At 35.9% G+C, this 23527-nt stretch overlaps 1 protein-coding gene across 2 annotated transcripts in view; it reads right to left on the bottom strand.

Annotated features, from left to right (window-relative positions):
* GJA3 (gap junction protein alpha 3) overlaps window positions 1-18130 on the bottom strand; it is a 34991-nt gene extending 16861 nt beyond the window's left edge. Inside the window, exons 1-2 of one of the 2 annotated variants that reach the window (XM_031960829.1) lie at window positions 17715-18130; window positions 9988-10085 (exon numbers count right to left, since the gene is read on the bottom strand). The gene's annotated coding sequence lies outside the window, so the exon portion shown is untranslated. The remainder of the gene's footprint in view (window positions 1-9987; window positions 10086-17714) is intronic. The other variant, XM_031960830.1, reaches the window with a different exon arrangement.
* Between the last annotated feature and the right edge of the window lie 5397 nt (window positions 18131-23527).

Raw genomic sequence — 23527 nt, 5'->3', positions numbered from 1 at the left:
TGAGGGTCCATAATTACCATAGCTGAAGATTATTCTTCCCCAAATACAAAATAATGAAGATTCAAACCAAATTTTCATAAGTTACTCCCATTTGCCTTGAAGTTTTTAAGTGCCTCTCACAATCCAAAATAATTAGGAAAGAGTAAAATGAAAATAACACAAAAAGTTAACAATAGCAAAAAGAAAATTTAAAATACCCCCCACACACATACATACACATACATTCAAATTTTCATACTTGGGAAAAAGTCTTAACCAAGAGAAACTCCAAAACCATCTAAGGAAACCTAGTGTTGACAAAGAAATCTTTTGCCTTCCAGTGGGAAAACATTCTATCCTGCAAGAAAATTTTTTTCATGTGTCTCTTCAGCATACAGGGGAACATAATTTCCTAGTGGATCCCTACCAATACATAGGACAATCCATATGAATGTCGAGATTAAAATTTCTTCAGTGCATCCTTGTAAAACATTGGGCATCAAAATAGAGGTAGAGATCACTTTACATTAGGACAAATTTGCTAGCTCAGAAAGAATCAGCCTAACTCAAAGAGAGTCTCCAGGATATGATGCTTCCTAAAAAGATCTAAATTCTCTGGGTCAATTAAAAATCAACCCTTAACAACCTGGCAGAACTCCCATAATGTGTGTACTGTGACCCAGGGGACACTAAGAAGTATTTACATGGAAGCATTCTATAGTTTTTCTCATAGACAACAGACAGGGCAAGGTTCATTCATAAGAGTCCATTTTCCCTGATTCTTAGTCTCCAATCATTACCTTGAAAGGAATTCCTCAGCACTAGTGATCAATAAAGAGTTATTTCATCCCAGCAAAGTACTTAAGTTTCAATAAGAAGCAAGAGTGCCTCTGTTCATCCTTTCTATTGCAAAAGTGAAAACAGTTCTTGCATTTAAGCAGCTTGAATTCTATTTAAACAATGTGTATAAATATAAGAAAATACAAATGCAGAATATACCCAAGGTGATTTTTTTTTTTTTTTGGTGGAGGAGGGGAGGAGAAAGGAGCAGCTGGGAGAGAGATTCCTGTAAAAGGCACAGTTTGTTTGGAGCCTTGAAAGAAGATAGGAATTCTAAGATGTGGAGGCAAGAAAGGACGGCATTATGCATAGGGATCACAGAGATGGAATGCCTCCTATGAGGAACAGCAAGGAAGCTGTTTTGGCTGGATCACAAAGTATGGAAAAGGGGCGTAAAAAGTCTGCTAAGTGTGATTATGGATGGATCTATGATTTAAGAATATCAACTTGGCAACTTTGTAGAAGATGGATTACAAAGAAAAAAGAATGAAGGCCATCAGGAAGCCATTGCCATAATTCAAGAGAGAGACAAAGAGAGCTTGAACTAGAAACTGAAATAAAAGAGGTCCCTAACAAATAGGGAGATAATATGACTGAAGATCAGGAGACTTCATTTACAGGAAAATAAAGAGGTGAATTATCTGGGAGGGAGCAGTTTGGAGAGTAGCAGTAAAATAGCAGTGAGGTAGAAAAAAATTAAAAGGTTTTAAGATCCAAGAAAAAGACCTTGGAACTGTCGGTGGTTTACATTGTAGGTGTTCAATGACTAAGTTTAATTTGATAAAATTTTTGTTGTTCAGTTATTTCAGCCATGTCTGGCTCTTCATGACCTCACCATTTGGGGTTTTCTTGATAAAGATACTGGAGTGATTTGCCATTTCCTTCTCCAGCTCATTTTGACAGATGAGGAAACTGAGGCAAACAGGGTCAAGTAACTTGCCCAGGGTCACACAGCTAGTAAGTGTCTGAGGCTAGATGTGAACTCAGGAAGACAGGTCTTTTTGACTTCCTTCCAGTCTACCACTGCACTATTTAATTGTCCTTGAAATAAAATTTAATGCTTAATAAATGTTTTGAAAATTAACTAAACGGTTAGAAATCAAGTCCTTCATTGCTTCCCCCTATTTTAAAGTACAGTATGTGGTAGGATATGCTTAGATACTAGAGAAGAGAGAAGAAAGTCTGAAATAGAGATGATTATGTTGCAAAAGAATGGAGAAAATAAGGAATCAAGATCAGGTATGATTTGTATGGAACCTACACCAAAATATTTTATACCCACATCTTATTAGGAATCCATTAAAAGCAAAATTACTCTTGGGCATACTCTAGCAACATCTTTTCTCCTTTTAGTGATCTTAGTGATTCTCCTTTAGTGATCCTAGATCACTTAAACCTTTGAAGGTCAGGAGCCACAAAACACCCAGATATTTGTGATGGTCTCTTATCTACCAAAGCAGATCAGCTTAGATTGTATTTAATATGATACTTAATTAAAGCATTACTGCTTTTAATTGACTGGCCCACATTATGTCTTTTTTTTTTATTTAATAGCCTTTTATTTACAGGATATATGCATGGGTAACTTTACAGCATTAACAATTGCCAAACCTCTTGTTCCAATTTTTTACCTCTTACCCCTCCACCCTCTCCCCTAGATGGCAGGATGACCAGTAGACCACATTATGTCTTGTCCCCTTTCTTCCTCTCTAGAAGGGTCTACTTCCATCTCTATCTTGAGATCTTTTAAACTTCTCATCTCAATATAGTTTTCTAATCTTATTAGGTCCTGTAAGTTTTTTGTTTATGTGGTCTTTGTGAATCATATGGTTTTGTAGTGCTTTACCAAGGGTGTGTTGGGGCCAACTCCAAATTGACTTTAGAGAACTCAATGTTAAATTTTCAGTGTGAGCATTTATGCCTCAGAATTCATCAAACTGATACAAATCAAGGTTTGGTTTATTGTTATGTTGATTACCCTTTAGAAAAGTGATGGAGAAAATGTTAATAATGCAGATGTTATGCCTTGTATGCATTTTTGGGGGGGAGGAGGAAGGGAGCCACTTGTTAAACATTTATTCAACAGTACAATATTGGCTTCAAGAGATCTTTTCTATAACCATATACCCTCATACATTCTAAAGTGACTTGAATATATCTATAAATCCATGGAAAGATGCACAAATTACCTTGATGAGGTTAAAAAAAAAGGCTAGTTTCAGGCATGACTAGAACATCCTTCTTTCTCTTGCTACAATTTTTTCTTTGGTGTTTTTTTTTTAACCATTTATAAGAAAATTCTTTGGTAGGGATTATGTCTTACCAGCAAAACTGAATTCCTTTCCTCCTCCCCTTGCGCTCTTTGTTCTTTTACATTTTTATTTATTTAATTTTTAAGTTATGGAATAAAACCAACATTTCTATAATGTAGTGTAATAAAAAAGGTGATCACATATGAAATTGTAAATCTAATATGTACATCTTGTTACTCTGTTTAAATATATAATAAAATTGTCATGTAAATTTCTTTTTCTTTTCTTCCCTCTTCTCCCTCTCTCTCATGGAATATCTACTCTTATATTCTGAATCTTTCAGACATGAAAAAGATTAACTATGTCAAAATGTATTTTTCCATATGCTACTGAAACACTAAAGTTATTTTAAGTAAAAATGTAATATAGCTGCTAAATGATTATTTAATTAAATCCTATTTCACCTTCTTATATTTTCTTGGTAATTTCCTTAGTTTTTCAACTCTCAAATGAGGATAATAAATTCTCTGGTGGCAAGAATTTTTTTTTTTAAATAGCAGTTAGTAGGAAAGGTATGTATAGTAAAACTGTCAATTGACAAGAATTCAACTCACAAGTGGTTGAATTATTTTTGTTTTTTCCTGATTTCTACTTCTATAAAAAAGAGACAAATTGCAACAAAGCACGTTGATAGCAGGTTTTGTTTTAATAAGATAAAAACAACAAAAACATCTACAAAAACTAAACTATAATTCAGTACAATCTAATGACATTTAAGTCTACATCCACAATATTGAAAATCAAAGTTGATTTTCTAAGTGATAACCCTGAGAAAAATTCCAAATCATGGAAAAATGTGTGTGTGTGTGTGTGTGTGTGTGTGTGTATGTAACTAAGGCAAGGAAAGGAAATGTACTTATATATTCCAGGAATATTTCTAATATAAAAGGATTTTGTGTTTTACAATATTTCTTTCCGTATGTTAAAGAATCTGTGTTCTCATCAATATGGGTACTCTCTCCAATAATAAAAAAAAAAATAGCTAACATTTACATACTTCTTGTTATGTGCCTGATACTGTGCTGAGCTTTAACATTATTATTTCATTTGATCCTCAAAACAACCCTGGGATGAAGGTGTTATTAAACACCATTTTTCAGATGAGGAAACTAAGGTTATTTTCCCAGGGTGATACAACTAGTAAGCATCTGAAGCTTGATTTGAACTCAAAACTTACAGACCCTAGAGCTAGCACTCTAATCACTGCTTCACCAGCTGCTATCCACTTGTGCTTTCTCATCTTATGAGACATTTGGTTCTGTCCTCCCATCAGCCTTCTATTGGGAATTCAACCAACAATCCAGAGCCGTTCCTCTAGATTTCTTTATACTGCATATTTGCTACAGGAGCACATGGCTGTTCATCCCTCATTGTTTAGCCTTCTGTCATTTTCCAAGACCCTTTCCCCCTCTCCCTTTTCCTACTACATCTCTCTCTCATGATTCCTTGAGAAAACCTCATCCCCCCAAACATTCCATTTAATCAAAATTTAAAATTAAAAAAATGTTAACATAGAGAATTATTGTTGCCATAACTTTCTGGGATTTTTGAGTAATTTCTCAAAGAAAAATGTTAACAAGAAAAAAACCCCACTTATTTCTAGGGTATAAAAAAGATAAAAATTCTTTCTGTCCCAGTTTATACAAGAAAAAACTGTCCTCTCTATGAATCTCAGAAACATTCTAAAGAGCACCATGTGAAAGTTAATAAATATTAATAATAAATAAATAAATAAAGTTAATAAATATTAATAAATATTAAACAGTGGATAGAGCTCCAGGTCTGGAGTGGGGAAGATCTGAGCTAAAATCTGGTCTCAGATATGTACTAGTTATGTAACTCTGGGAAAGTCACTTAACTCTGCATGCCTCAGTTTTCTGATCTGTAAAATGACCTGAAGAAGGAAATGGCAAACCACTCCAGTATTTTTGCTAAGAAAACCCCAAATGAGATTATGAGGAGTGGGATATGATGAGACAATTGAACAAAAATCTTATGCCATGCCTAGGTTTCATTTTCTATAAACCTCCCAATAGGCATGAAGATGACTGAACCTCCTCTGTGAGAAAGATTAGGTCCTTTGCTCTTTGAAATGTGAGATCCCATGGTGAGTACATAGCAAAAAGCCCTACTTTATTCCATGAAATGTAAGTGTGACTCACAGAAAATATTCATCTGTAACAGAAGTCAAAGTAGTTGGCCATTTTTTCCAGGAATATTGGATGAATATGGGATCATAGAAACATTAATTTTAAAGTTTAAATCATAACTTTAAAAAAATTATGATTTAAGATTAAATTTAAATTTAAAGCTTAAAAAAATTAGTCTTAAAGGGACCTTAGCAGCCTCTCATTTTATAGATAAGGAAACTGAGGTCTGGGGAAGTTAACTAACTTGCTGCCTAAGATCATTCAGGTATTAAGTGAGAACAGGAATTCAAATTCAGGTCCACTGATTACAGCTCCTGTGTTTTTGCCAGTGTACTATTTCCCATCTACAAATAGCAATGGGTTTTATAAACAATTATTTCATCATCTCTTTCTATTTTGAAAAGGTTCTCCTTCCCAATTTGTTCCTTTCCCATTTCTTCCTGCTTTCATTCATTCCCTCCTGTCTTCAAGTCTTCATCCTAATAACCTTTTTTTTTTTTACATTCTCTTTTAATCATCCTCATCTTCATCCTCCCATTACTAGCTCCTTTCTGTTCTTTGCTTCTTCCCCTTCATTCTATAGCATGTATTTTAATCCTTCCCTTCCCACTCACAGAAATTTTGCAAGGAATGCTCTCCTTTGCTTTTTAGAAAGCCTTCACCACCTTAGAGAGGAATGGATTTTCCTCATGTAGATTCCCAAACTCTACCGAAGCTAGTTGGGTTGGGAGTTAAACCTTCTTACCTCTATTAAAGAGGCAAAATAAAGCCCTAGAATACTAGGTCACTAGCATTTGTTTTCTGGGTCTAAGATGAAGAAACACTCCTGCCTTGTCATCTATTATTATGGGACACCTGATAGCACTCAGGCAAGTACTTATGCAAACTACAGAGGCTTTGTGCTCTATCACCTTCAGATCTGACCAGCTAACTCTTATATTTTGTAAGTTTTCAATGACTTCATCTGAAGCTTCAGGTAATGCTAAAAGAAAGCTGAAGAAGCAAGATAATTACTATATCATTAAAGTTAGAAAGATAATAAAAAGTTGGATGTTATCAACAGGCAGTTTTTTTTTAGGTTAAAAATGGTTGTCTGTCTTCTGGTCTGTATGAAAAGAAATAGGTTGACATTTTACTTATGAGATAGATATATCAGGAGATTTACAGCATCCTAAGTAGGGTGAGTTTTGCCTGTTCCAATATAAGCACTAGTCCCACTGGAAATTTTAACCATAAAGAATCAACTCTTTCTTATACAGCCTGTAGGCAGGAAGGAAGAATGAACGATCTGTCCTAATGGCACTGTGCTCTGGTTAGATGAAGTAGATGAAGAGTCCCTTTTCTGATGTCATATTATGTATGCAGAAGATCAATTATAGAACAGAGACAGAGGTAACTGGAAAACTGTCCTTCAGATGGCTCACTCAGTACAATTTTGGTCATGTACCTTCTTTTGACCTTGTGTTCCTGGGATTATACAGAAGTACAGAAAAATGAGTAACAATCTTACTCCATTTACATGATGGTGGTTGTGTTCCTGGGGTTATACAGACAGAAAAATGAGTAACAATCTTATTCCATTTACATTATTGTTGTTGTTCTTCATTCTCAAAGTGGACCAAATGACATCACTATGTTAGTGTTTCTGACTGATCAGTCCAAGATGAGTTTGGAATATTCTGACATAGCTTGGACACAAATAATACCTATGAACATTTGGGGTCCATTCTCTAACATTGGAAGCAATCGGCTGGATTAGTAGCATAACTTGACTAAGTACAGCTTCTTTTCTAATATACTATAATTAAAATTCAGGGCCTCCATAGATCATTGTTTTCTGGCCTGTAATAACTTTTATACAAGCTGGTTAATAGATATTCTCTTGTACTAATTAAAATGTTTGCAGAGGGAAGATCTTACTATTACTATGGGACTATGAGAGTAGAGAAGGAAGAAGGAAAGGACAAACATTTATTAAGTGCCAGGCACTGTGCTAAACACCTTGCACATATTGCCTCATTTCTTACTATTATTTTCCCTATTTTTACAATTAAGGAAACTGAGGCAAACAAATTGACTTGTTCATGGTCACAAAGTAAGTGTCTGAGGCCACATTTAAGGAGGGAAAAGTGTTTTCTACCATTCACTGATTCTGCATTATCAATGGAAGAGTAAGATTTAGTAAACTCAAGTCTGTGATAAGAATAAACATTTTAGTTCCTCTATGCCTTTATTTCACTTATATGGAAATATCCTAGAAAGATCAACTCCTTCTATATTTAAATTCTACACATATAAATTGGAAAGGGTGTATCAAGAGCATTTCTAAATGGACACAAGTCTCACAGAACAATTAAGAGTGGACAGAGTTGGGGTCAGATTCAAATCTTGACTCACACATTTACCTTACTAGTTGTGTGTTCTAGGGGAAGTCAATTAACTTCTTTGGGCCTCAGCTTCCTTATTTAAAAATGAAACAGTGGAACTAAGTGACCTTCAAGGTCCCTTCCAAGCTCTTAAATTTATGTCCTTATGTACTTGGAATAAAAAAAAAAGCATGCTATACTGAAGTATCCTCAAGATAGGGCAAAGCAAGATTCCTTCTCCCCACTTTACCTGCCTAGTCATAGCCACCATTTAATGTAAGGGGAATCGGTACCTATGGTGGTAAAAATGCTGGGCAGAGGATCACAGTGCTCTTCCCTGCCCCTCTTTTCAGCTCTTTTTTGCTGGGAAGCGTGATGGGAATTGAAAAGAAAAAGAAATATAACTTTTATTCCTAGCCGTGGAGAGACCCAGCTTTTTGATCATATATTTTGGAGGGCTAGGGAGTGAAGGGGAAGTTACTACTGTCCACCCTGGAATCAGCCCTATAGACTGAAAAATAGGATGAAAGACAGGCCTTTAAATACAGGTCTAAGATCATTTATCAGTCAAGACTCTACAGCATTATCAGTCAAGACTCTACAGCAGAAAAAGGAAAAAAAAGTTTAAATCCCAAAGAACAATGTAAAAGTGAAAATGTGCCTTTGACTTTTGAGATTATTTAGTGAATTCTAATGCTTATTTTCTGTCCTTTGAAGACAGAACATATGATTTACTAGATGTTACCTACTTCTCTAGCTATATTGACAAAGAGGACATATAATAATTCCGTTTAATTCAATAAACATGTTAGGCAGATCAATTTCCAGGGAAAGAAAAATCACTTAAAAGATACTATTCTTGGGGCAGCTAGATAGTACAGGGGAGAGAGCACCAGCCTTGAAGTCAGGAGGATCTGAGTTCAAATTTGATCTCAGACATTAACATTTCCTATCTGTGTGACCCTGGGCAAATCGCTTAACCCCAACTGCCTCAGCCAAAAAAAAATACTATACTAGACACTGGGGGAGATATTTAAATATTAAATCTAAGCTCTCTCACATTTGGAAATTAAATACAATCCAGATCCACCATCTCACTGTTATAAGGGACTCTGAGGAAGAAGGAGAAGAAGAAGGAATGCAATTTCACTGGCAAAGTATGTTCCTTACCAGAGATTTGTCTCATAAATGGTAAAAATCCAAAATTTAGGTGAAAAATATCCTTCTAGGTACTAATGTACATACAAAAATATTAACACAATCTTTAACCTCTAATAGGATATTATATCAAATACATCTAAATATTATACAAAATAAAACACAATTAAATATATTAATATATAGACATCTGCTATATATAAAGCATTGTGCTAAATGCTAGAGATACAAAGACAAAAATCAAAAAGAGTCCATCACCAGGAGAGGATTTGATTAGAAAATGGCACCTAAGCTGAGCCTTGACAGACAGTTGAACAGAGAGTACATACATTCTAGTCATGGCGAGCCTGTGTAAAAGTAGTGACGGGTGATAAACTGCCAAATTTATGACCATATGTACAGGATGAGAGTTATTTTGGCCTCCCAGGATTTGCTGAATCTAGGCGGGAGAAAACACTGTGGAGGATAAGCATACCTAGCCCAAGATGACCTCTAAACAAGTTCCCTTCATATGAGATTGTTGGTGTCAAATTCTAATTTAAGTGACAACCCCTTGCCCCCAAAGTGATGGGACTCAATTCTAATAAGAGTGCAGATCTGTGTGGAACAAATGCCAAGGCACTGGACTTGGTATCCCTGGGATTCAAAATACCTTAGCATCAAGGGAACCATTCTGAGTCTTGGGACAGCTTATAGCCATCTTCAGACAATTCACCTATTTCTATATTCCTATTTTACTGGGTATATTTCTCTGGATATCTTTCTTATGTCCTAGAAAATTCTTCATTATGGAAGATCACTCTAGTACCACCTCATCAGTATTTTCTGCCCCTGCGCCTCTCCCTGTAACTGGAGGACAGAGCTTCCATCTGAGGAAGGCACGTAGCCCATCCATTCTTTCGTTTCTCATTTAGCTGAGCTCCTGTAGACTTTTCCATCATTCCCTTGCTCCAGGTACTTACACCCTTGTATCTCTTCTCATTTCCCCTTCAACTTCCTCAATGAATTTTCTTCCTTATTAGAATCTAAGTTTTGGGAGACAGTAATTGTCTTTTTTCTTACATTTTGTATTTCCAGTACTTAGTAGAATGCTTGGAGCAGAGTTAAATACTTAGTAAATGTTTGTTAATTAACTTACTATTTCAGTAAATCTTTTGATAAAGCCTATGCAAGCAAACCAACCTTGAGTATGCTTCATTTGTCAGTCCTTGAGAATCTTGAAGCCAGCAGTTCCTACTTAAAATGGTCAAATTCAGCGTACAGCAATCAGACTGGTTAAGCTGGAACAGAAAATTCAAGAAGGGGAAGAAATAAGTGTGGAAAGTTAGACTGGAACCGGACTAAAAGTGTATAGGGGGATCTAAATGCTAAAATGAGAAGTTTATACTTTATTCAAGGCAACAGAAAGTCACAAAAAATTTCTGAGTAAGACAATGTCATCGTCACACCTGTGCCTTAAGTATATTTTGACAAATGAATGGAGAATGATTTAGAAAGAAGGAGGAAAGAAGCAGAGAGCAATTATAAATAGGGATTTCAGTAGTTCAGGAAGATGAAGAAAATTTCAACTAGAGTAGTATATAGTGACTAGGATGTAAAGAGGAAGGCTGTTTTACACTGAATCTTTACAACAGATTGGATAGCAGGTATAAGGGGGAAAGGAGGCTCCTAACCTGGGTTACTGAAAGTAAAGTGGTAGCCTCATCAGAAATTGGGAGGGTTGGAGGGAGAGAATTTGGGAGAGTAGAGAATGAGACTCATTTTAAACTGCTGTATGTATCTGAGATGGTAAGAGGAACAGGCCTATGAAAATATCCAAGAAGATGGCCAATGATGGGGGGCTGAAGTTCATTATAGAGATTAGTTAAGCTTAGGAGTCACTTACAAGGAGATGGTAGTTGAACATATGGGAGCAGATGAGATCACCAAGAGAGCAATTGCAGAGAGAGAAGATGCCTTAGGGGCCGCCCATACTTAGAAGGCTGGAGATAGATGATAATCCAGTAAAGAAGACTGAGGAGGAGCAGTGAGACAGGTGGCTGGAACCCTGGGACACAGCAGTGACAAAAACATCAAGGGCAGAGAGAGTATCCAGGAGGAGAGGATGGTTAACAGTGTCAAAAGTTGTCAAGAGGTCAAGGAGGATAAGAACTGAGAAAATGCCACTGGATTTAGCAGTTAAGAGATGGCTGGTAACTTTGGATAAAGCAATTCCAGTTGATTAGTGGAGTGGAAAGTCAAACTGCAAAGGCCATCAGCAAATGCAAGCTAGTGGGAGACTAGGTGACTTTTTGTATATGAAAAGGAGAAGCAATATTGCATAATAATATTAATAGGATAACATTGATATTAACAATATTAATAGACATCTAGGTAGTACTTTGAAAGTTACAAGGTGCTTTATAAACATCATTTTAATTATGCCTCCCCACAACCCTGCAATGTAAATAGTAATAGCTGTGCTATTTTTTTTTTCAGAGATAAGGAAACTGAAGCTTAGAGAATTTGTGTAACTTTTCCATGGTCACAAGAGCTACAAAGTGTCAGAGGCAGAGTTTGAATGTGATTCTTAGCTTCTACCACCCCTACCCGGCTTCAGGATAATAATTCAGAGGATGGTACGGTCAAGTGAAGAGAGATTTTTTTTTTTAAAGGATGGAGTTATCTACAGAAAGATCTAGTAAATAAGGGGAAACTGAAGATAAAAGAGTACTGGAGGCACAGAATAGCAGAAAAGATGGCAAGGGATGGGATAAAGTAATGGGACTGGCCTTGGATGAGGAAGGATCACTTTGTTGTCAGATACTGTAACAAGCAGAAGAGAACATCAGATGATGTGGAAGAATTTTGAGGTGTGGAGGAAAAAAAACCTATAAAAATATTTCAGGAAATCTAGAATACTTTCATTGGAGAGAGACTGGGGAGGCTTCATCGAAGAGGTGTCAATTTATGATGGCTCTGGGAAGATTCGTGGTAAGCAATCAAGGGTAATCAGTTTTAGATATATCTGGGAAATAAGTAGAACTTTATAATGAAGGTGTTTTCTAATACTGTAGCAATTTTGTGCTTCATCCAATAATATTATGCTTAACTTTAATTATTATTGTATTTTTAAAAACTCCTGGGATTGTTTAAAATAATGTAGGTTTTCTAAGTTACTGCTACAACTATTTAAAAAACCAACACAAACTACAAACACAAAAATTATTGTTTTTTCCCTGATGCATAGTGATCTCAAATGGCATATTTTCAGTGCTTTCCCCATGCTAGTTTTAAATTACTCAAACTATGGGTTTGTACCATTCCCACGAGAGACGATTCAGTAAGCTAATATTGTAGTAAAGAGACACAATATATGCTCCCTATTTTCTCTCTCAGACTCCATGCATTTAATAGAATTGTAAACATATTTCTCTTTTTTTACTCTTTAATCCTTATTAACGGATGTCACAATTTGATAAGGTCTCTGCCAGAAAAAATAATCCTTGATAAATCCTAGGATGTTGGAAAAAAGTATATTGCTTCCATAACTTCTATTTTATACCCTAAGTAATTCCTTTCCCACTTTGGCAATTTGATCTTTCAGATATTTATAGATGGTTAACATATCCTCTAAGTCTTTATTTGTCGAAGCTAAATACATTTAAGACTTTTTATCTTGTTAGTTACAAAAAAAATTACTGATTTCTAATTCTAATTAGATATAACAATCATTTTCACATTTTCCTTAGTTTTATTGAAATTTAAATTCTTAACCAGGATAACTGTCACAAAATAAATGAATGTTGCATTAGTTTATAAATAATAGCTTTTAAGAGTCACTTGAGGCTGTGACAAGAGAAATAAAAACAAAGATCCAAATATGGTCAATGTGTTTCTATGCATATTTTTCTTCAAGGTCAGAACTTTAACCTATTCACATTATCTCTTAAAAGTGCTACTCCAGATTACAAATTTCCTTCCAAAATTAGCATTAAATCATATCCATACTTAGAATCTTAAAGTTAAATTTAAAAATGAATAGGTGTTCTAATTTGTATTCAATTGATAAGAAAGTTGTCTTGATATGAATTAGAAACATTACTAGAATCATAAATCTAGAAGTGAAAAGTACCCCCCAAATCCATCTAGCCTAGGGTTTCTTAAAACTTTTTCCACTCTTGACCCCTTTTCACCCAAGAAATTTTTACATGATGCTGGGCATATAGATATATAAAATAGGTAAACAAGTCAAACATATACTGATAATAAATCATAATTTTGCAAACCCCACATTCAGTTACCAGACCCCATATGAGTCATAACTCATAGTTTATGAAGCTTTGATTTAGCTCAACTCATTCATGAAAATGCTGACATCAAATGACTTGCCTCAAATCATCTTAGGTAAGATTTGAACCCAGATCCTCTGATTCAAAAACCAGCACTCCTTTCTCTGGCTTGACCAATTTAATCTTAATCCAAAAATTCCTCTACCATGAACATAAAATTATAAGATCCTAATCAGTGAACAATCCTACCTAGAAGTTCAGCAAAATTTAGCTTAAAGCTAAAACTTTCTAGAACTATAGCTGGTGGGGCTACTACATTAAAAACCCTAAGTGGACCATTAGAATTTTTGGATTATTTAAATACTTCCTTTTAGATATAAAAAATGGACCTTACTTCCCCAGCTTAATTTCAAAACAAATGTTCGAATTTTTAAACGTCAAACAGAAGATAGCTTTGTTATTGACCTTAAAACAGCCTGTTTATTGAGTGGTTTCAATTGGGTCTGCTTCTTTGTGACCCCATCTGGAATTTTTTTTTGGCAGAGATATTGGAATAGTTTGTCATGTCCTCCAATTCATTTTACAGGTGAGGAAATGGAGGCAAACAGGGTTAAGTAGCTTGTCCATAATCACTAATAAAGATTGGGTAAGCCCAATGCTCTATTCATTGCACCACCTACCTGCTTCCAAAATTAGAGCCTAATAGTCCTTTATTTTGTAAAGGAATGAAACAATGATGAATGAATTAGAGAACTATAAAAATGCTACCCAGCAGATATTAAGTTAAGTAGACTTCCATAAAAGCTGAAACAAGAATGAGATTTATTCTCTGAATAATCAGTGAAATCACATGATCTGAAAATGTGATAGAAACATTTTTCCTATAGAATGTCCCAGTTAAATAAACAGCATACTTTCCTTTTAATTCAGAAACTACATTAAATGTTTTTCAAGGAATGACATTCAATATCCACTAAGGGGAAAAAAAAAAAGAAAAAGATGTGATGTAGCTTAGTGGGAAAGCTGTGATTGAAATACATTTTTCAGGTTATGGTGATTTAAGAAACCTATAATAGCTTCCTTATATAGGAAATATTTTCATTGTTAGAAGATAGTTGATCAGAAACACACAGATTTAAATTAATCTCTTCAAGAGGTTTAGATAAATAATATTTTCAGTACAAGTTCTATTCTGTTCATTATTACTCAGGGTCAATATTAAGCTTCAGTAAATGGTTACCACTAATGTCTTAAAAAAAAAAACAACCTGATTTTTATGCAATATAAATTATATACAAAAATTTCCTTTGGAAGATGCATAGGTTCAGATTTATGTTCTTTAAATCTTGGTATAGCAATCTCTCTTCTTATTCTGTCTCTGTCTGTCTGTCTGCCTGCCTGCCTCTTTCTTCTCACACACAAAATCTCTGAAGCTTTTAAAACCCAAAAATATCAATAAAAAATTATTATTCCTCTCATAATTGTCCAAAACAGCGGTTTTCTGTGTGTAGGGACAGGAGTAGTGAAAAGTCCCTTTGGTAGTCTGATGACACATATGCACAATTTTTAAGACTAATATTTGTAAATGTATAAAAGAGATGAATAGTAGAGAGAGTTCTAGACTTGGAGACAGAAGACTTAAATTTAAATCTGGCTTCAGACACTTTTTAGTTGGATTATTCTAGCAAGTCATTTAATAATCTGAGCCTCAATTTCTTTATTTGATGGGGATAATAATCTTACCTTACATAGCTGTTGTTAAGATTAAATGATATAATATCTGTAAAGTGTTTTGCAAGGTTTAATGTGCTATGTAAGTATTAATTATTATTAAAATACAAAATATTAAAAGGGAACAAATTATATTGAAATAAAGATGTAGTTTTTTTTTTTTTCCCTCTTCCAAGTTCACAGACCTTTTGAAATCTACCTTTAATCTAAAATCTATGTAATCTTCCATAGCATAGATACAATGAAGCACTTTTAATAAAAAGGTATCTGGAACTTCATAAGCAGATAAAATTTTGTAGATAACCAGAATCAGAATTTAAACTATTATGATTTTCTCCATTTCTCTGGATTATTATTAAGAAAATGGTGATAGCAAAACTATAAAGTTACTTGCTATTTTCTTTCATATTGCACTTTTGAAGATACAGAAAAGGAAAAAAAAAGTGATGTACAACCAGGTCCTCAATTGGTATGAATAAGAAATCTCTTTAAGTGGTTATGTGTATTTGAATTAACATTATTTGAAATTATAATTATATAAAATGTGGTAACTGGTTATAACCCAATGGAAATATAGAATATGAATTCAAATAATACAACTCTTTTCAAGGAGATTCATTATCTATCTTCTGGGGATCTAACAATAGTTAAAATCTAGGACTGAAGTTTTTTTTTTTGTTACAATTTCAAGGATAAATCTTAAACTGCATCTTTATAATGTGTTCTTTTCCTATTTAAATACTCACAGAGTACAGAAATAAAAAATCATAAACCAAAATCATAAAACTACATACTCTGTTTATATATACTAATTCACATTTAAAGATGGTAGTTTCAAATCAAGTTGAATTCAGTTTTGTATCTTTAACATCCTAGGAGATGCAGAAGTTTCCACAAAATTTTATATCCTTGTTTTGTTTAGATCTATGAAGACCAGATATGGGAACTTTTAGGAGATAGTGTAACAGGTGATCAGTTATTGACATTTATGCCTATTTGTAGAGGACACTTTATACAGACAGTATTTAAATATTACATTTGTTCTTTGGATTCAAGGAATGGACACATCTAAGAAATATAACAATTTAGATTCTTAACATGCACACATCTATGAAGCTACATAGAAAGACTATATATATGTATTACACATTCAATTCATCATTACAATTCAATTCAAACAAACTTTTATGGAGCACCCCTTATATGCAAAACATTGTACAAACTGCTATGTGAATAACAAATATATTGTGGAAATTATTTAAGAAAATGAATATGTACTACTATTCAACATAACAATTATTTTTTATAAATTTTTTGCCAATCACTCTATATTCCAAGATCATGCACCCTTCCTAGATACTTATTCCAATAAGAATCAAACTGCCCCATTGAAAAGTAACAGATTAGGTGATATTTATTTAAAGACATTGACAATACAACTAATTCTCCTTTCCTTTCTTTTATGTTATTCAGAAATCTATGTTTGTTTTACAAATACATTTCCTAATATGATTGATATATTGCCACTACATTAAATCTTTAAGCTAGAAGGGAATTTTAATTCCAGAGTTATAAGGTGGTGTCAGCTGTTTTTGTCTGTATGTTAAAAATCACAGACTACATACTTTGGTTGTAAATGGTAAAGTCAAAACTTTACCTCTGCCTTTATAAAATTACGCTCAGAAGCAGCTAAGAGGTAGAGAAAATAGAACACTGGACCTTGTAGTTAAGGAAAACCTCAGTTCAAATAGGGGCCTCAGACACTTTTTTAGCCATGTGAACTTGAGCAAGTCATTTAACTTATGTTTGCCATATTTTTTTCCCTGTAAAATGGGAATAATAGCACTTACCTCCCAGAATTGTTGTGAGGATGAAATATTTGTAAAGCACTTTGCAAACCTTAAGGTGCTTTATAAATATTACCTATTATTATAAATGCTGACAAGCTTAGTCATAGCATAATGCCCACCAGAGTACAAAGGTTTAGGAAAGCAAAACTATATTTACAGCAATTTCATATCCAGATGCTCTCTAAAAATGAAAAAAAATTCTCAAACATAAATATATAAAAAGCATTGCTATTTTTTTTTTTTTTGGATAATCTATAGGCACTTAAACATCATATGGACTAGACCTTTAGCCAGGTCATTTTTAACTAAAGCTATAGCCTGTTATGTTTTATCCCTCCCTCCCTCTCTCCCTCCCTTTTTCCTTCCATTCCCTCTTTCCCTTCCTTCCCTCCGTTCCTTTCTTGCCCCCCCCCCCCACCAATACCCAGCACAATTTCTGAATAGCCCTAGCAAAATTGGTCACTGAGAAATGCAAACCTAACTATCTGCAATGGCTTGTACTCCATCACTTGTTGCTAGAAGAAAACTGCTTTTCATGAAAATGTTTAAATAATTCTTGAGATTTTACTTAATTTCTGATGATAAAAAAAAAAAGCACACAGCTTAAAACACAACTTTCAGTCAAACTATTCAGTAAAACAATTATTCGTTTGGAAAGAAAATTACACACTCAAGATACTGAAGGTCAATTCCAATCCAGTCTCCAGAAAGTTCAAGAAACCAACCCTTCCCAAAGATTTCTCCAAGACAGTACTTGGAGGCTCAGGAACAAAACTGCAAACATCTTATGAGTCTCAATTATCCCGAAGGGTCTTTATCCCAGCTAGCTGGAGCCTGTTTAAGTTGTGGAACGGAAGCGCTTGGCATATCAAAGTGTATCTTTTGCTCGAGAGGCCCAGAGCATTTTCCTCCAGATAGAGTCAGCGAGCCAGACTTTCCGCCCCACACTGTGGCCTCCTGAGAGGGCCTAGGTCGGCCCAGCCCCTCCTGAGCTGCTCCCCCACCTCGATCCCCCAGCTCAATCCAGCCCAGCCCGGTCCGTTCTGCCTGCGCTTACCCAACAGCTCGGACCGCGGCTGGCCAACCTGAAGCGCGCTGCCCCCTCTCCTCAGCCCAGGAGGGCTAAGGCCACTCGGAGAAGCCAGGCTAAGGCGAGGCTGGAATTTTTTTTCTTTTAATATTTCTTTATCTTTTCTTTAAGAAGTGTAATGTAAACTTAACGTGCGAGCCTCAAGCCAGGAGAAGCCGGCTTCTCCTCCTCCTCGGCCATCTCTGCTATCCTAATGCGTGACCGGGCATGGCTGCCCCCACCAAGCGAGTAGCCCCGGCCGGCCAATGCCACGCCCCTGCCACTTCCAAAACTCATCACTTTGGTGGAGGCGGCCCGGGTGGGGGGAGGTCAGAGGGGCGCACGGCCTGCTTCGCTTCTTTGTGCGTTCTGCGCCTCAGCAGGGATACCTCTCTCCCTACCCTTTGGCCAGTGGAGCTTTTTTGGGAAAAGCGGGGGGCTGTTTCCCACCCCTAGCCCAGGAAGGGACCCCGCAGTGCCCACAGTTGGCGTGGGACTATGGGCAAATTTCTCTCTCGCAGCTCAGCTTCTGTAAAGTGTGTCCCACCAGGGGCAGAGGTGAGTGTGTACAGCTACTAGCTGTAGCCTCGTAATACACCCACACTTAGCCCCGGCTGGCGCCTGGCTTCCACCGTACATTCTTGCCACAGCCTCATCCCCCCGGCCGCCGCCCCCGCCCTGCCCCTCTCCATAGCCATGTGTCCCCACATGTATTTATAACTGCACTCGGCGTCCATTTCCCTTGTGGGGTCTCTTTCGGCCCCTTTCACACGTGCGCACAGGGATCGGTGCCCGGCTCAGCTGCCCTAGTGTAGCCGTAGGGCGCCCAGCGAGAACTCCGCTTTATCGCTCCGTTTGCTTAATCTCCCTTTTTTTCTCTTCTGTCTGATTAGCCCAAATCCCAGCTTCCTTGGTCACCTGTCCCGAGACCAGAGCCCGGGGGCTGCTTGAGGCGACACAGCTACTTGCGCTCATAAGTAGCTCCCTCCAAACTTTTGGAGAGCGAAGACACCCCCAGCGGGAAAAGCGCACAGGGATAGGGAGGAGGGGGTAGCCTGCAACAAGGACAGTAAAACATTGGCCCCACCCTCATTAAGTAACCGGGACGCGTTCACATCCCCTGAAGGCCTGAGGTGGGAGTGTTCGTAGTGGGGAGTTTGAAGTAGCCAAGTCCCCATTTAACCTGCCAAGCTACCCGTAAAAGCATAGTTGGCCACCGGCGTTTTTGAGCCGTGTTGAAGAGTTGCGCCACCCGGTGAATGCCAAGGGGAAACGCTCTCCTATAAGCTTGACCCTCGCTCGAGTTTGCTGTCCCAGGGGGAAGAGACTGTAAAGAAGCTATAAATAGCGACAGCCATGCCTGGTTCTCATCAAACACACTTAATTTAGCCGGATAGGCATATGAATTTTTTTTAAACTTGTTTATTTGCATGCAAGATATATGAGAAACGGAATACAGGGCCTGAGGTGATGTAAAATTACTCACATATAGATAACTAATTTCAGGTTGATTCAGGTTGGGGGAAAAATAAGATCTAATAAACATTAAGAGAAGTCATGAAGGAAAAAAGAAATCTCCGAAAGCAATATGTATTTCATGTATTTCAAAGGACACATGACAACTGGGGAGGAGAGCACTGTTCCAAAGTTTAATTTGGTGTATGGGGGTGGGGGGGGGAGAGGGACTAGTTATGAATCCAGTGTTTTGTTTTTTTCCTTTTCCTGTTTTTGCTTTTCTTTCTCCCAGCTACCTGATTTTTCTCTCCTGAATCATCTAAAGGGTGTTCTGAGTTATTTCTAAGTAGACTTTGTTCACATTTAAGGGCCAGATTATTAAACATTCATTTTACAATGCACTTGGCATTCTCTTATTTTTCACTGTCTCTTTTAACTAGATTTTGTACTTTTCTAATTCACCAGCATCCTAGACTGATGGAGCTGTTAAAGGTTCTACTGTTAAGCCCAGGCTGGTTCTCTTTCTCAATGTTTTTTGTATTCAGGTTCGTCTGAGACCTTGCCTCAAGAGCTTTTAGTTTCGATCAAGAAATTTAAAAAAAACAAAACAAAACACGACCTTTCTGATGTTTATAAAATGTTTAAAAGTCTATAAGACTCTCATATTTATTATCTCCATTGATCACAGTCTTTTTACAATGAAAAGGAACTTTATGAGATTATTTTACTTGTCCCAAACCACCTAACAAATTAGTGGCAGAGGCTGAATTAGAACCCAGAACTTCTCTCTACTCTCCTTCCTTCATACCATACTGTTTCCTTTTTCTATGAAATCTGGGTTGCCATGATGTAGTGTTTGCTGTCTTGTATTTGATAATTTGTATTATTTGTTACATCACTACTTGTATGTATAATTCCTCATGTTGATTCATGTTGTTTGTTACATCACTACTAACCTGTGTTATATGACTATGTGCTTGGGTAATACCTCCCATGCTGATGGATTTATATATACCTGTTTCAACTAAAACAAAAGAAATTGGAAGATGTAGCGGGCCAAAGATAGTAGGGAAACTCTGGATAAGGTATAAGACCCTTCAGGCCAAAAGGAACCTGCTGACAATGTCTGGTTTGGCTTCCCACTGCTCTTTGGTGTTCTCATCCTTCCTGAGAAGTCAAGAAGGGTGTGATTATCTCCCTTTAGTGTCTTGCATTCGATAATCCAGGTAAGGTTAATGTTAATATTAGAGTAAGGTTAAGATTAAGCACAGGTGAATGCTGCTCTGACTCCAAATCTCATGTTCTTTCCTGTCCACCTACTTCTTCAATAATATTTTGAAGAAACAATTTGGGTAAAAAAGATTTAACGTATTCTCTTTTTAATTAAATATATTTTAGATACACTTAAAAAAAGTCACTTCCCCAACAACTCCCTAATTTTACAAAGTTTCTTTTTTTTTCTTTTTTCTTTTTTTAAATCTCAACGAGTGATTAGTAGGCAGAATAAAATAAGTACTCTTTCACTCACTCACCAACTAGGAACAAGTGAGATTGTTACCTAATTAGCAAGAAGGATTAAACTAAAAAGCTACCAGACAGCCCATTGCTGACAAGGACCTTCCTTACTAGGTAACTAATTTCCTTTCCAATTGAACTTGTTTGTTTTTTTTAACCTCACAACTTGCAAAAAAAAAGTGAATTTCATATATTACAGTAAATATTCTTTTGTGTTTAATATGTGCAAGAGAAGTAGCAAAATTTTAGTTATGAAATTAGTGAAACAACAAAAGGAAAGACACAGAATTACAGAAGAAAAATATCAAAGCAGCATAACAATATGAACAGTTGGCTAGTATTATTAAACTGACAATTTCACAACTGGATCACCTCAAAAGCTGTTCAATCCTAGATGAAAACCTAGAACAATCTTCAAGTTTCAGCAGAGATAAAATTACAAAATGTAAACCCAAGTATTACTCAGTTCAGATAACAAAACTACCAGAAAGCAAATAAAAAGAAAGGAAATAAATCAGTTTTTTAACTTATCAATATCTATTTGATAGATGTCAATCACAGAAATAATTATCTTAAAATCAAAGATGATGCACTAGGTAAGCAAGTAGGATTTCAATTTTTGTTAATAATCATAGTCCTTCCCCCAAGGCCTGAAGTTACAAACAAAATAAGGATTTTATTGATTATACAGGGACATAAATAAGGCAAAAATGTCAACTTCATGGACAGGCCTTTTGGCCTGAAGGGTCTTATACCTTATCCATCACAAAAGAAGTGGTCAGTACATTTTCTGTTTCTTTATTTTTGAAGAAACTTTCTAATAATGAGGTTGTGGTTCATAACCGACCCACCTAATCCAAAAATCTACATTACTGTTTTTCTTCTGTAGGATTTCCTGAGATAGACTCTCACCACCAACTCATATTTGGAGGGCCCCATGGGTTGGCTACATGGGTTTAAGGAATTCTGTGCATCTGTACTATAACTAAGATTCACAAGCCCCCTTTGTGTTTACCTTTAATAGTCAGCTAGTAGAATTAATTAGATAAAGAAAAGGTATTTATTAAGATGACACTATAAGAAATATAGTTTAAAAATATCCTCATAAACCTAGAGTACACTCTCCTATGTTTTTCCAAAGTGTTATTGGGAAGAATGGATTCTCACTGAGAGTCTATTAGTAGAAAGAAAATATAAGGAACCAATGTGGCCAAGGAAATAGGGTTCTAGCACTGCAGGGCCCTGATATCCTTTACCTCTGAGCGTGACAGCTCTACTGGTCAAGTCACTTAGCTGAGATCCTTCAAGTCTTAATGAGCAGAATTGACTTTCTTTTCAACTCATAAATGCTGGATAGAGCTTTTTACACCTATGGAATATGGAGGTCCTTTAGGTTTGAATATCTCTGCTTCAAGATAACCTGGCCAAAGGAAGTGAGGAGTAGAGGAGGAGAAAAGAGATAATATCTCTTCTCTCAAAGGAGTGAAGAATGATTCCATATTGAAGACTAAATTCTTCTTTTCTATTTGCTTTCAGAGGCCTCATTTGTCAGAGGTCACATTTGTGTTCTGTTTTGACTGAATCCTTGCAGGGGTCCTCAAACTACGGTCAGCGGGCCAGATGCAGCAGCTGAGGACGATTATTCCCCCTCACTCAGGGCTATGAAGTTTCTTTATTTAAAGGCCCACAAAACAAAGTTTTTTTTTTTTGTTTGTTTGTTTTTACTATAGTCTGGCCCTCCAAGAGTCTGAGGGACAGTGAACTGGCCCCATATTTAAAAAGTTTGAGGATCCCTGCAGAGTGTTCCACTTTTTAAAGGAATGCCTGAGGTATGGTTGATCCTTGGCCAGCCAATAGTAAGCTGCTGTCTATTTCTGTGAGTTTTGTTTGGAAAACTTCAAACCTTGAAAAGAGGCAACAAAGTAAAGAATAAAGTTATTTATACTTCATTTAAGTTCCTCCTTTGTTGTTGTTCAATTGTGTCTTACTTCTTGATTTTGTTTTAGGATTTCTTGACATTTTCCAATTCATTGTACAGATGAAGAAACTGAAGGTTAAGTGACTTGCCCAGGGACAGTGTTTAGTATCTAACCGTGGATCTGAATCCAGGTCTCCTGACTCCATGCCCTGCTCTAGCCACTGTACCACCCTGTCTTTTATCTTTGCCATAATTTCTTCAGTTGGGCTTCAGAGAAATCAACTAATTAGGGATGTCATAATCAATTCTCTCCTTTTCACATATATTATTTTCAAAATATCATCCAGTATCTTGCTCTAATACATTAAAGGGTAATACTTGAATCAACCAGTTGATCATGAAAATACCAGAAATCATTGAGATAAATTTATGACAGAAAAATTTAGGAAACAAAATTGGATAAGAAACATTAATTAATGATGATGCTATATTGAACATGCATTTATGAATGAGAAATGGAAATAGTGACTTATTTTGAAAGTTACGTTAGATATTCTTTAAAAAGAAATATTTTATTGTTTCTCTTGCATGAAACAAAGAAAAGACTGATGGTACTAGAACTGGGAGTTTCCTTGAAATATGCTTGAATAAGCAAGCCATTATGAATAGGTATGTAAAAAACCCTCAAAATCAAAAATCCAACACCCATGTGCAGAATCATGGAAAAGGAACTCTAAAATTCTTGTCACCCAAAATTCAAAGTGAATTTTTCCATTTATTGGGGAATAATGTTTGTAATAAAATTATTTGTAAAATTAAGAAAGCCAAGAATTTTTTTTTCTTTTTGCTTGATTTTACTCTAGATATTTTATGCAATAAGACAAATTAGGAGATAGAGCCATGTTGATACTGG

Source organism: Sarcophilus harrisii, chromosome 3 (assembly GCF_902635505.1).
Source record: "Sarcophilus harrisii chromosome 3, mSarHar1.11, whole genome shotgun sequence".
Taxonomy (NCBI): domain Eukaryota; kingdom Metazoa; phylum Chordata; class Mammalia; order Dasyuromorphia; family Dasyuridae; genus Sarcophilus; species Sarcophilus harrisii.
This window is presented reverse-complemented; position numbering and strand designations above follow the sequence as displayed.